The sequence below is a fragment of the Polypterus senegalus genome, chromosome 2 (assembly GCF_016835505.1).
Source record: "Polypterus senegalus isolate Bchr_013 chromosome 2, ASM1683550v1, whole genome shotgun sequence".
Lineage (NCBI taxonomy): Eukaryota > Metazoa > Chordata > Cladistia > Polypteriformes > Polypteridae > Polypterus > Polypterus senegalus.
This window is the reverse complement of record NC_053155.1, coordinates 212,554,645-212,566,546: the sequence shown is the minus strand read 5'-3', so window position 1 is coordinate 212,566,546 and position 11,902 is coordinate 212,554,645. Positions and strand designations below refer to the sequence as shown.

The following is an 11,902-nucleotide window of genomic DNA, read 5'->3' as shown; positions in this document are numbered from 1 at the left end:
AGTCCAATACCATATTTTTTTCTAAATGAGTAATGGAAAGTGTCATTTTTTTAAAATATACTACTGTTTGTTTCTATTTCTAAGATAAATAAAATTCTCTAACCCTTATAGAAAAAAATGACTAACAATTTATACCTTAGCTGCTTGCGATTAGAGCCCAGAATCTGGATGCTGAATTTGAAATGTGCCAGTTTCTTGTTGCCTTCAATGCCTCCATTGCATTTTGCATGTAAAATAAGTTTTTAAAATTGACCCTTACCCCATGGACATTCTTTGCCCGTTTTCTGTCCTTTGTGTTACTGCAGCTCCACAATTTAAAAGTACCTGCAGAAAAGTACATATATTTATTCATTATTATTTTGCTTAATTATCTTCTTTAGGTATAACTCTTTCCTGTAAATGGTGTAACTGAGAAAGAGTAAAAGGTAATGAACCATTTCAAGACATACTATGTACTTTTTTACTTAAGAGAACAAAAACACAATAACACACAGTTCAGTCAAAACCAATGTGGAGGCTGGCCCGGACACAGATAGGCAGACACATTCATGTCACCCACAAACACGTCACAACTATTTACAAGTCACAACTATTTACAAGGGTGCCACACAAACCCCCAAAGTACACAAAGTCCTGGCCACACAATGCCTTACTTTCCTCTTCAGGCCACCTCCAGCAAGCTCAGTCCACTCCGCTCCCAACTCTTGCTCGGAATGAAGGGAGGCAGCCCCTTTTATACACACCCAGATGTGCTCCAGGGGCTTCCCAGCAATTTCCTGCCGACACGCCCCAGTGTGGCAGAAGTGCCGGCTGTATCCCCGGAAGCACTCCGGGTGTCCCTGCTCCCTCTTCCCCACAGCACTTCCTGGTGTGGCGGAAGTGCTGAGGTCCAGGGCTTCAAAGGCATGGGGGCACCCCCTGGCGGTGACCACGGGCCCCTACAGGGTGGAGTTTCAAAGCTCTGTACCCGTGGCCCCCAAAGGAACCAGGGCGGTTGCCCCCAGATGGTCTGGGGAAGGTGCAAGCCCTCCTCTGGTCCTCCTGGGTGTCCCGGCCGGGTCGCCACCCCAGCCACCTCTGACACCACATACAATAATAATAAAACAGCACAGACCTTGTGTTAAAAATGTATATTTCCACATGATGGCATACCTGATATGGTATACTAAGATAAAAGTAATAAATTATTACAAACATATTGAATTTGAGGTGCCCAAGTAAAGGTGAAACATTGTGTTCTATTTTGAACTATAAAAAGGGTATTTAGTCTATTGCTTCTTTACAGAGAATTATTTTGTGAATAGTTAGAGGTATGTGTAGATTAAGACATACAGCAATCCAAATTTGACTCCCATGATGGTTCACAGAAAAACAAAGGGAAGTCTGCCCACTAGAGAAACACCAAAACCCAGCTTGAGCCAGACATGGGATTGTGATCACCTGGCATCACCTGTTGGCCAGGCTAGCCTAGACACCTGCAAGTATCTGGTCTGAAATGGTGTTCAAATATCCTGAAAGTGAAAGTAAGAGGTGTGTAAAAAAGCAATTTGTACACACATACAACCACCTATGGCACACCTTTCAGAAAACACAGTGGCTATTCTGTCATGGCATGTTTGCATTTGCAATTAGACAGTAACATTAAAAACCTTTAATTATTTGTTCAGAAATGCAGTCAGAAGATGGATGTTGTGTAGCCTTCTCCCTGATTTTACTGGTGTCGTTAGGAAGATTTGTTGATTTAGGTATTTTGAGTACTGAAATCCCCATTTCCTGTGGCTCTTTTATCAGCTTTCTTAACAGTAGTCCTTCTGATAAGGTGTGACACACCATTTACTTCAAATGCATATTTTGCAATTTATAATTTTCATGAATATTGCTGCCAATTCTTTCAAGCACACATCGACTCCTATGCCATCGTCCTAACGCTGAACAACAGAGAACACGCACAGTACCTGTTACAACACATCGTTCACGTGTGCCATTTGAATGAAGTTTCATTTGAATATCAATGTATAAATCGGTTTCTACAGAAAGGTTTTTTCTTTCCAACAGGCTATGTTTATTTTTAAAATGTGCAAAGTCCTCTCTGCACATGCGACATACATTTATATTTCTAATTGTTTTTTTAGGAGACTTTTCAACTATACACAGTTCATTGAAAACAGAAGCTTGCTGTCTGCCAGACTAGGGTACCACAAGAGCACCTCTGATCTTTGTAGTTTAAAATCACCACTCCTACTTTGAGCACTGCCTTCATGAGGTATTGGATTGGTTTAGAAAAGTGACACTCAGTGAACCGTGTAATTGCTCCCACCAAGTTTTAAGCATATTTCACTCTTGGTTGTCTCCAGTCATATATATTATGCGTCTGGCTACAGCGAGACTAGAATATTGAAGCAAGTCACTTTAAAAAGGTCCAAGGGATGGGCACCCTGCCATTCAGGAAGATTCCTTTTTAGGAAGTAAACTGCTGAAAATGGTAACAGTGAATGATCACAGGACTTCATACAAAGACTTATTAACCAGTGGAACATTGCTGAAGCAAATGAAGTGTACTGATATGACAGAATTTTTAAAATAAAAAATGCATTTCTCTTAAAGCCAGTGGAGTTTTTATTCTCTGCTGAGTATTTGTGGTAGTTCGCCCCATCACATGTTTGCAGCATTTAAAAACCAAAGCAGGGATATGATGTACATGACTCAACTGTTTATGTCATTTGCATATATGACTTCCAATATTGATGGTTTCCTCTGTTGTCCAAAAAGGGGTAATCAGTGATTCTAATATACGTTATGTGGCTGTGTTTGTGTGTGATCACACACTGCAAAATTGCCAGTGAGACTTCAATGCTACTAAAGTTAAAATCTTTTCTAATGCTGTCTCTCAATAAAGATGATTAAACGCGAGTAACTGAAATTTATTTTGCTTTAGTAAATCTGAAATCTTTCTTAACATCTCAGGTTCAGCACTTGGTGACCTTTTGTGATAAAAAGAAGGTTAAAAATATATGAACACAATAAGGTGTCTGTGAACTATAAATGGCACTGCACTGTGCAAAAGCTGGTAGCCTAAACTAAAATGTGAAGAGCAAACAAGAAGTTTAAATATTTTATTTGTGATGAGAGTGTTAGGATGCAGCTTGTCTAAAAACAGTTTTTGCTACTGAAATGCAGGTTTCAAAGTGGCAGTTGATAACATTTACACCCTTGTAAAGTAAGATATTTGCTGAAATGTTATTGCTTCATTTCAAGATTGCAAAAGAATTGATATAATACAATTATTTCATTACTAAAGCCTCTACTAAGTTTTATGTCTGTCTGTCTAGCTGCATGTGTATACACCACAAAATGCCTTCTGAATTAAAATAAAATCTAATATATAAAGTTTAAAATCTGTGTGGATTCTTGTTTGTGTGTGTTTGTGTGTGTGTAAGTCTGGTATACAAATCCACAACATTGGACCAAACACTGCCAAAATTTGGAAGTTTATAAAGCTCCCTCATTTGATCAGGGGAAGACCACAGACTATGTCTTGACAAATTTTTGACACCACACTACTTGCCATTATTACTGGCTTTTCGTAAAAACAAATACAAATTTTGTATATAGAAAAATACTTAGTTACATAATATTTCTTATACATCCAATTAACTGACAACACTTACCAGGCAAAGACGGATAACACAATTAGTGTAACTATAAATGACAAACCTACAATTTGAAAAATACCATAAATATATTAAACAGAATATAAATATAAGAGCTGCGGTGGGCTGGCGCCCTGCCCGGGGTTTGTTTCCTGCCTTGTGCCCTGTGTTGGCTGGGATTGGCTCCAGCAGACCCCCGTGACCCTGTAGTTAGAATATAGCGGGTTGGCTAATGGATGAATGGATACATATAAGAGTAACAAGAATTAGGGGTGCCATAATTAGCCCTACTGAAGCTGCTCCAAGAACTCATGTTTTTAATTTACTGTTTAGGGTCACTGTGTGTTTGGAATTTGCATATATTCCCCGTGTATATAAAAAAGACAAAATAGGGTACTTAGCTTGGTCAAGTATTTCATGATGTCATACTAGCTGCTGAAGATCACCTGACCATCTTACCTTTCATAGCTGAAACTGAAATATTTTCATAACTGAAATGAATATTGACTGAACTCTGAAATTATCACTCTCCTGAATAAACACTCAGCTACTGTAGATCCAATTGACAATCAGCAGTCTCAAGGCTACTGCTAAGTCTCTCTTATCAAAGATATTAATTCTGCAAAACTTAGCAATGGTCTGCATAAAAGAATGAGCTGTATATAGGCTGAAGACTTTATTGCGTTCTGACAGTAGTGCCTGTAATGCTATTAAATTGTTCCATTTTAGCACTGACTTCTTTTTTCAGTGTGTTCTTTTCCACCACAGGCAATACACATGGAGATGGAATTAAATTCAATAGAGACAATTCTTAGGCACTTGTTTAATGGAAACCAGTTAGTGAATGTATTATCGCAGCAGGACTAAACTCCAAGCTGGTCAAAATAACAATTGTACAAGCCTATGCACACACAAAACAAACCACAAATATTGAAAAATGCACATTCGACATACACGTCCAAGGTGTGATAGTGACGTCATCTTGACAGTATGCTAAATTAATGATCAGTGACATCAAAGCAATATTGGACACAGATAGAAGAGTTACAGTATCAACAATTGACCCATTTGTTTCTGCTGATCAGTCACAATGGTGATAAGCTGTTATCTTTCAGCTGCATTTCTTACCTCAGCATTGGGAATATACAGCATTTATCAAACATGAGAAAAATCACATGAACATTACCGAATAGTAATGTCAAAAAATTAAATGAACCACATCTTCAGCAGTGTGAAATGATGCTCAACCTGAAGACATTCACATTTAAAAAATGACCGATTTTGGTTTTAACCACTATCTTGTTGTGGACAAGATATAATGAAGCGAAAGGAAAAATAAAGTATTAAAGTTTACATGAGCTTACTCAAAAGATACACTGAAAGACAAACATATCTCTAAAATGGGAAAAAAAGGGAAAGTGATGAAACCCTCTTCAGTAGGAGAAGATGAACCCAGAGAGAACAATAGATCTTAGAACCTCATCGACAACAGGAAGGAAGAGAAAAATTAGTAAGGATAAAAACAGATGGTTAAAAGAATCAGCCCATCTGAGAGCAGAAAGAAATGATAAAGGGACAGTGAACCAAATAAGAGAGCTGACTGACACACTAATACAAAGAAAGGATGGTCAAGTCCTCTTAATTACTGTCAAACATACACAAATACGTATGCAGCGTAGAACACTTCAAAAACACACTCAAGTAGACTGGCATATGACTTTGTCAAGAAACCAAACACTGCTCAGTAAAACACTGAAATAAATTGCATCCTCTCAAGTTAATAGAGCTCTGCATAGTCTAAAGGAGAGTAAGGCAGAGGGACTGGATGAAATACCAGTAAAAAAAAATTAAAAATGCAATTGTGGAAAAGCCTAACTACCTCATCAATGTTATCTGGCATGATGAAAAGGTCCTAGAAGACTGGAAGCATGGTGTTATCATTGCCCTAACAAAGAAAGGCTGCCTCGGTGATTGTATCAACTGGATGGGAATCACATTTTTCTCTGTTTCTGGTACGGGGCACTATAAAGTGATGCACAATCAACTTAAAGCAGAAATTAACTAAAACTTCTGAGAAGAATACATTCGCTTTGAAGCATATTACCTTTACACTTCATAACATCACAGAACACTGTCAGATCCAGAGGCCTCTTGCAGTCTTCCAAACTAATTTCAAAAAGCTTCTGACAGAACCCATAATAATACATTGTGAAAGAATGCAAAACTTTACAGTGTGCAAAATAAGCATATCAGTATTTTTAAATCTCTCTAGTGGCTTACATATACGCTGATACAAGACAAAAAGCACAGCAGTTAGCCGACTAATAGACCTTTCCAAGGATAATTGGGATTGGTCAGCATGACTACAAAGCTTTACATATTAAATAGTAAAATGGCGATGGTGACCAATGTCCAGATTAGGTTCAGTGAAGCTAACTCAAGTACTATAGTAATAGAACATTATTATAGTAATGTAGTATAGTATAGGGGTTGGGAGGGTCAGCTTCCAGTTAACCTTCAAAGAGGGAAAGACACCACATTTCAAAATGCATTAGACAACTAGCATCATAAAATATTTGCCAAATAATGCCATAAAAACACAAAATGAAGGTCTAAAGCACAAACTATCAAAGGACAACATTAAAAGAACATTAAATATTCAACACTGAAAACAGAAATGGAAATGAATATTTATGAATTTCAATTTTTTTTTAGTGGGCATAGTACTATATCACATTGTAGTAAGTCATCAACATGATTCAGAATAACAATGAGGACTACTCCTAAAAAGTGAAAACTGCATACCAATTACCAACCATTGGGTTATAGAAAAAGGGCTCTAGCTTTCAAATCCCCCAGGCAGATGTGAAAAGTTCAGGCTATACATGCACACACATAAGCAAAGGTGGGCCTAGAATTCAACAGAGAGAATGTGACTTCCCCAGTAACTGAAAACAGGCTAGCTACACCAGATGCATGTTCCAAAATGAACTATTTTTCTAGATAATAACATTTTGATGATGACTCCTAAGTTGAGTTTACTATAACTATTCCAACAATACAATAAACTGCTCTGGAAAATTTTTAATTTTTTTTGGCCTAACAACATTATCTGATAACCAAGGACCTGTTCAGAGATGAGAGGACCTTAAGGTAATGCCATAACAAAGAGTTGAGGCTTAGAAAGACCCTTCTGTTTCCCCTTCAGGTGACTGCAACTTTATCTGAGGATATAGACCATTTGGAGACCCCACCCCTTCAGGTTCTGAACTAAACTGTAACAGCAATAATGAATAAAGGGATCTGGGACATGATACAAATCAGAAAAAGGTGGAATTGGGAATGAGGTCCAAACAAGACCATGACAAAGGTAAAACCTACTCCAGCAGCAAGTAAATTTACATAGGACAGCACACAATCACAGATAACAAACCAATACCTAACCACTCTCACCAGAGAAATTTCAATAGATCAGATTTTTATGTGAATGGTATCTAAATTTTAAGTTATACTCGTTTTTAATGCTTAATGCATTAAATTTATTTAAACAATCTGCCTGATTCAAACAGTGTGTTTTTTTTATTTTTTCACACCCATGCAAGGCTCTGTTTTTCTAACTGTATCCAAAATCTATTGCAATTAATGAAATACAAAACACAAAAAATGCAGAAATACATGTGCAACCTCCAGAGAGGATATCACATTGCCATAATTATGTGTAGCTGCTCAGATGGGTTAAGTGAATATTTGTACACTGCTCAACTTCATCTTACATCACATTTGCTTCTAAAGCATTTTTGAGATATACTGTAGTTTTCTTTCATTGCTGAAACATGCTGTAATTGAGGTTTACTTACAAAAATGTTCAAGTGAAGAGAAGGAGAGAGGCCGGAAAAAGGAGAGATAGCTATGTGATGGAAAAATGATGAGATATGAAGTGAGAAAGAGAGAAATGGGAAGTGGACCAGCTCCCTACCAAGGAGACAGTGTTGGAAATGGATTTAATTAGGTCTAGTGAAGCTGCAGATTTATCAGGGTTCCCCTATTTTGTACCCACTGTCTACAATACATTGATATCCATGACATTATTTGGGGAACTGAGGTCAGCTAAAGGGCAGTCCCTACAGGCCATGACAAAAAAATGGTTATAACAACTACAGTTCTTGGAGTGGTATCATTAGCAATATTTAATGATCAGTGAAGGCGATAAGCAAATGTTTTGTGACAACAGACTCAATATTCTTGGGGGATTATAATTCAGGCACAACTGCACAAAAACATGCTATACATCAGATCCAAACAACCCATTCATCACACATAGGCTTTCACATGGAAAATCTGAAAGGTCTTGTGTTTCCCAAGACAGTTGATACTCCTATGGGACTGGTGTAGCGCCAGGTATTTCCAACATTGCAGTAGTTGCTAAGCAAATTCTGTTCTAGCCTAAAGAAATATGCTAGCAAAGAGCTTAGTATTAAAGGCTTAAAATACAGTATCTACTTTACGCAAATTGTGATGAAGAATGCACCATAAAAACATCCCTTATTAATGATCTCACATAAATATACACTGAGCGTAATACTGTATAATAACACTGTACCTTCATCATATTTGTTCCATTGCACTAAAGCCTTGAAACTAGACCTTTCAAATATTTAGAAAATGCAAATAGTAATACAATCTCCTCTGTCATCTTTTAAAATGCCTTAGATCTTTTTTTAATTATTTTTAAATTTCCTTCTTATCTGGGATGGTTATCTGCCTTACACTCATTACCAATAGGTTAGGCTCTGCCACCCCTCCTTAAGACAGTCTTTACTTAGATAACGTGGTTAAAAAAGATAAATACATTTATTACCCTACATACTTTTTAATATCTTATCTTTATTATTTATTATTTGCTTATCAAGGTCTGTTACTATACTCAAATTCACAAGTGATGATTAATTTCATGCATGTTTAATTTCTTTATTTTATTATTACTGCAAAATTAATTGCAGGTTCTTCATTCACTTTATCTACACTGTATAGCAGGAAAGGTGATCAGAAGGCAGTAAACAGAAATAGATATGTTATATGATCAACTTCTATAAGTTGTAATCCAAATGTAATATACAGTATACATGGCTGCTATATGAATGCCATACATTCATTTCTAATTATGGTTTTGCATTGCTTCCTAGCACTGAATATCAGAATGAAATAAGACTTGATGAAGTTTAAGCAATAGCATGTAGTGCACTTAACCTAAGCCTTATCTGGAACTTTGTCAATCAAGATTCTCAAGTATGCTTATTAGTGATCTTTCAAGCACAGTATGTGTTCCATTAATTATAATACATTTAAAAATCTCATGATCCCCTGTTGAGAGTGTCACTTTGGAATGTAAAAGCATTTTAATTTTCTCAAAACCACTTTTGTTAAAACTATATATACAATTCTGTTTGAACTGTTTGAACCTTGTGAAATGCTGTATGGAAATGTAATATTCTGCTAATTGGGTCCATCATTATATAAATAAAATGCCAAAACAGTACAGGCAATGTATGAAAAATGTCTGTTTTAACATAGACATAACTGTTGTCGGAACAGTTGTCAGTTGGTGAATACCCAGCACCTAGTACTGTTCTTTCAAATATGTAGTAAACCATATAACTGAGAGCAACGGTGAAAATTAAAAACAAAATCCACTATATATACACTCACCTAAAGGATTTATTAGGAACACCATACTAATACAGTGTTTGACCCCCTTTCGCCTTCAGAACTGCTTTAATTCTACGTGGCATTGATTCAACAAGGTGCTGAAAGCATTCTTTAGAAATGTTGGCCCATATTGATAGGATAGCATCTTGCAGTTGATGGAGATTTGTGGGATGCACATCCAGGGCATGAAGCTCCAGTTCCACCACATCCCAAAGATGCTCTATTGGGTTGAGATCTGGTGACTGTGGGGGCCATTTTAGTACAGTGAACTCATTGTCATGTTCAAGAAACCAATTTGAAATGATTTCAGCTTTGTGACATGGTGCATTATCCTGCTGGAAGTAGCCATCAGAGGATGGGTACATGGTGGTCATAAAGGGATGGACATGGTCAGAAACAATGCTCAGGTAGCCCGTGGCATTTAAACGATGCCCAATTGGCACTAAGGGGCCTAAAGTGTGCCAAGAAAACATCCCCCACACAATTACACCACCACCACCAGCCTGGACAGTGGTAACAAGGCATGATGGATCCATGTTCTCATTCTGTTTACGCCAAATTCTGACTCTACCATTTGAATGTCCCAACAGAAATCGAGACTCATCAGACCAGGCAACATTTTTCCAGTCTTCAACTGTCCAATTTTGGTAAGCTCGTGCAAATTGTAGCCTCTTTTTCCTATTTGTAGTGGAGATGAGTGGTACCCGGTGGGGTCTTCTGCTGTTGTAGCCCATCCGCCTCAAGGTTGTGTGTGTTGTGGCTTCACAAATGCTTTGCTGCATACCTCGGTTGTAACGAGTGGTTATTTGCAGCGACTCCTGTCGGCCCCCATGGTATCCAGCAGGGCTGTGCATTAAAAGTCCATTGTCCATAATTCCCTGCTGGTTCATCCCGGCCAATACCCTCTGGCCGCCAGGTAAAGCTCTCCCTGCAGCATGGAGGTGCCCCGAATGCCAGCAGGGAATTCTGCATGTTGGAGTTTTCATCCACAGACCTGCTGGATACCACAGGGGACCCTAGAGGACGCTGCAGGGATGCCCAGAGAATCATATGTGCCCTATAACCCCGAAGTACGTCTTAGTCACAGCAACAGGGGAAAAGAAGTACTTCCAGGATGAAGAAGAGGACTTTTTATCTGACCCGGAAGTGATAGGAAGTCACATGGACTGAAGGATTGGAAACACTTCCGGGTCAGGCAATATAAAAGGACTATGGGAAATCCTAGACATCAAGCTGAGCTATTATAATTATTGTATTGGAGAATTGTATGAGTATTGTGGAGAGGAGGGGTGCTTTGTGCACTGTGTATTAATAAGAAGTCAAATTATTGGATTTTTACTTGGTGTCTGATCTGAGGATTCAAGAGGACAATAGCGCCCTCTGTCACTATATATATATATATATATATATTGTTGCAGTAGGGGGCAGTAGTGTTCCCTTGAACCCTCAGGTACCACGCCAAACACCTGGTAAAATTGCCACAATAATTATATTTATTATAATAATGTGCACCAAGCACCCTCCACTCCACTATATTCATCAATCACAATAACAATAATAAATCAACAATCCTCCACTCCCAGACGCGTTGCCCTCCTACCACCCAGCTCAGCTCAGTGTCTGGTAGTTCCCAGAGTCCTTTTATTCCCCCTGACCCGGAAGTCTTTCTGCCCAACAGTTCCACAAGTCCTTATTCCTTCCGGGTCAGGGTAAACAGCACTTTTCTTCACCCCGGAAGCCCGTCGCTCTTCCTGTGACGAACTTCCGGGTCATGATGTCCAAATGAGTCTATTGGCCTCCCGACAGCGACTCCCAGTGGCCCCCAAGGTATCCAGCAGGGCTGTGTATAAAAACTACATAGTCCATGAGGCCCTGCTGGAATTCGGGGCCCGTATATGCTCTCGGGAGAGCTCCTCCTAGCGGCCAGGGGGTGAGGGCCGGAGTAAAATGCCGGCAATCCACCACAATATATATATATATATAGTGAGGGATGGCTGCAAGCCCTGACCCACTGGATTGCCCTCATGCTCAAGGGACAGGTGGAGATAGCATGCACTTGACTGCTAGATGGCAGCAGCATGGCCTGGACTGCAGCAACGCCACAGATTCCCACAGGGCATCGTGGGAGTATGGAGATCTTTGACTCAGCCCTGATGGGTTCCGTAAGTGGTGCCAGGGGGTGCTGTTGGGACTACAGAGCCCTATTTTGTCAGGCTCTCACCTCACCCAGAAGCGTTTCCGAACCACAGCATCAGAAAACCAGAAGCACTTCCTGGCATAATGAAAAAGGAGCTGCCTACCACAACTGCAGGAGCCAGAGTCGGGAGGACGAGGAGGAGAAGGAGAACAATGCTTGATATGACAAGTGAAGGAGGCAGAGAAAGAAAAAGAGAACACAAAGAATTGCAGTGTGCTGCTTCGTACTTGTGGTTGAAGTGTGGGAAATGATTCCCCAGAAGAGTTTCCCACAATAAAAACTTGTTGCTTATTGAGACTTTTGTCCAGAATCTGTGTATTTTGGGTTTTTGGGGAGCTGCAGTTCCCCC

The 11,902-nt window shown here is 39.1% G+C and overlaps 1 long non-coding RNA gene across 1 annotated transcript in view; it reads right to left on the bottom strand.

Moving 5' to 3' along the window:
- Positions 1-247: 247 nt before the first annotated feature.
- The window catches only part of LOC120524657, a 63,121-nt gene continuing 51,466 nt past the window's right edge, over positions 248-11,902 (bottom strand). Inside the window, exon 3 of the long non-coding RNA XR_005632807.1 lies at positions 248-324. This is a non-coding gene — a long non-coding RNA (uncharacterized LOC120524657). The remainder of the gene's footprint in view (positions 325-11,902) is intronic.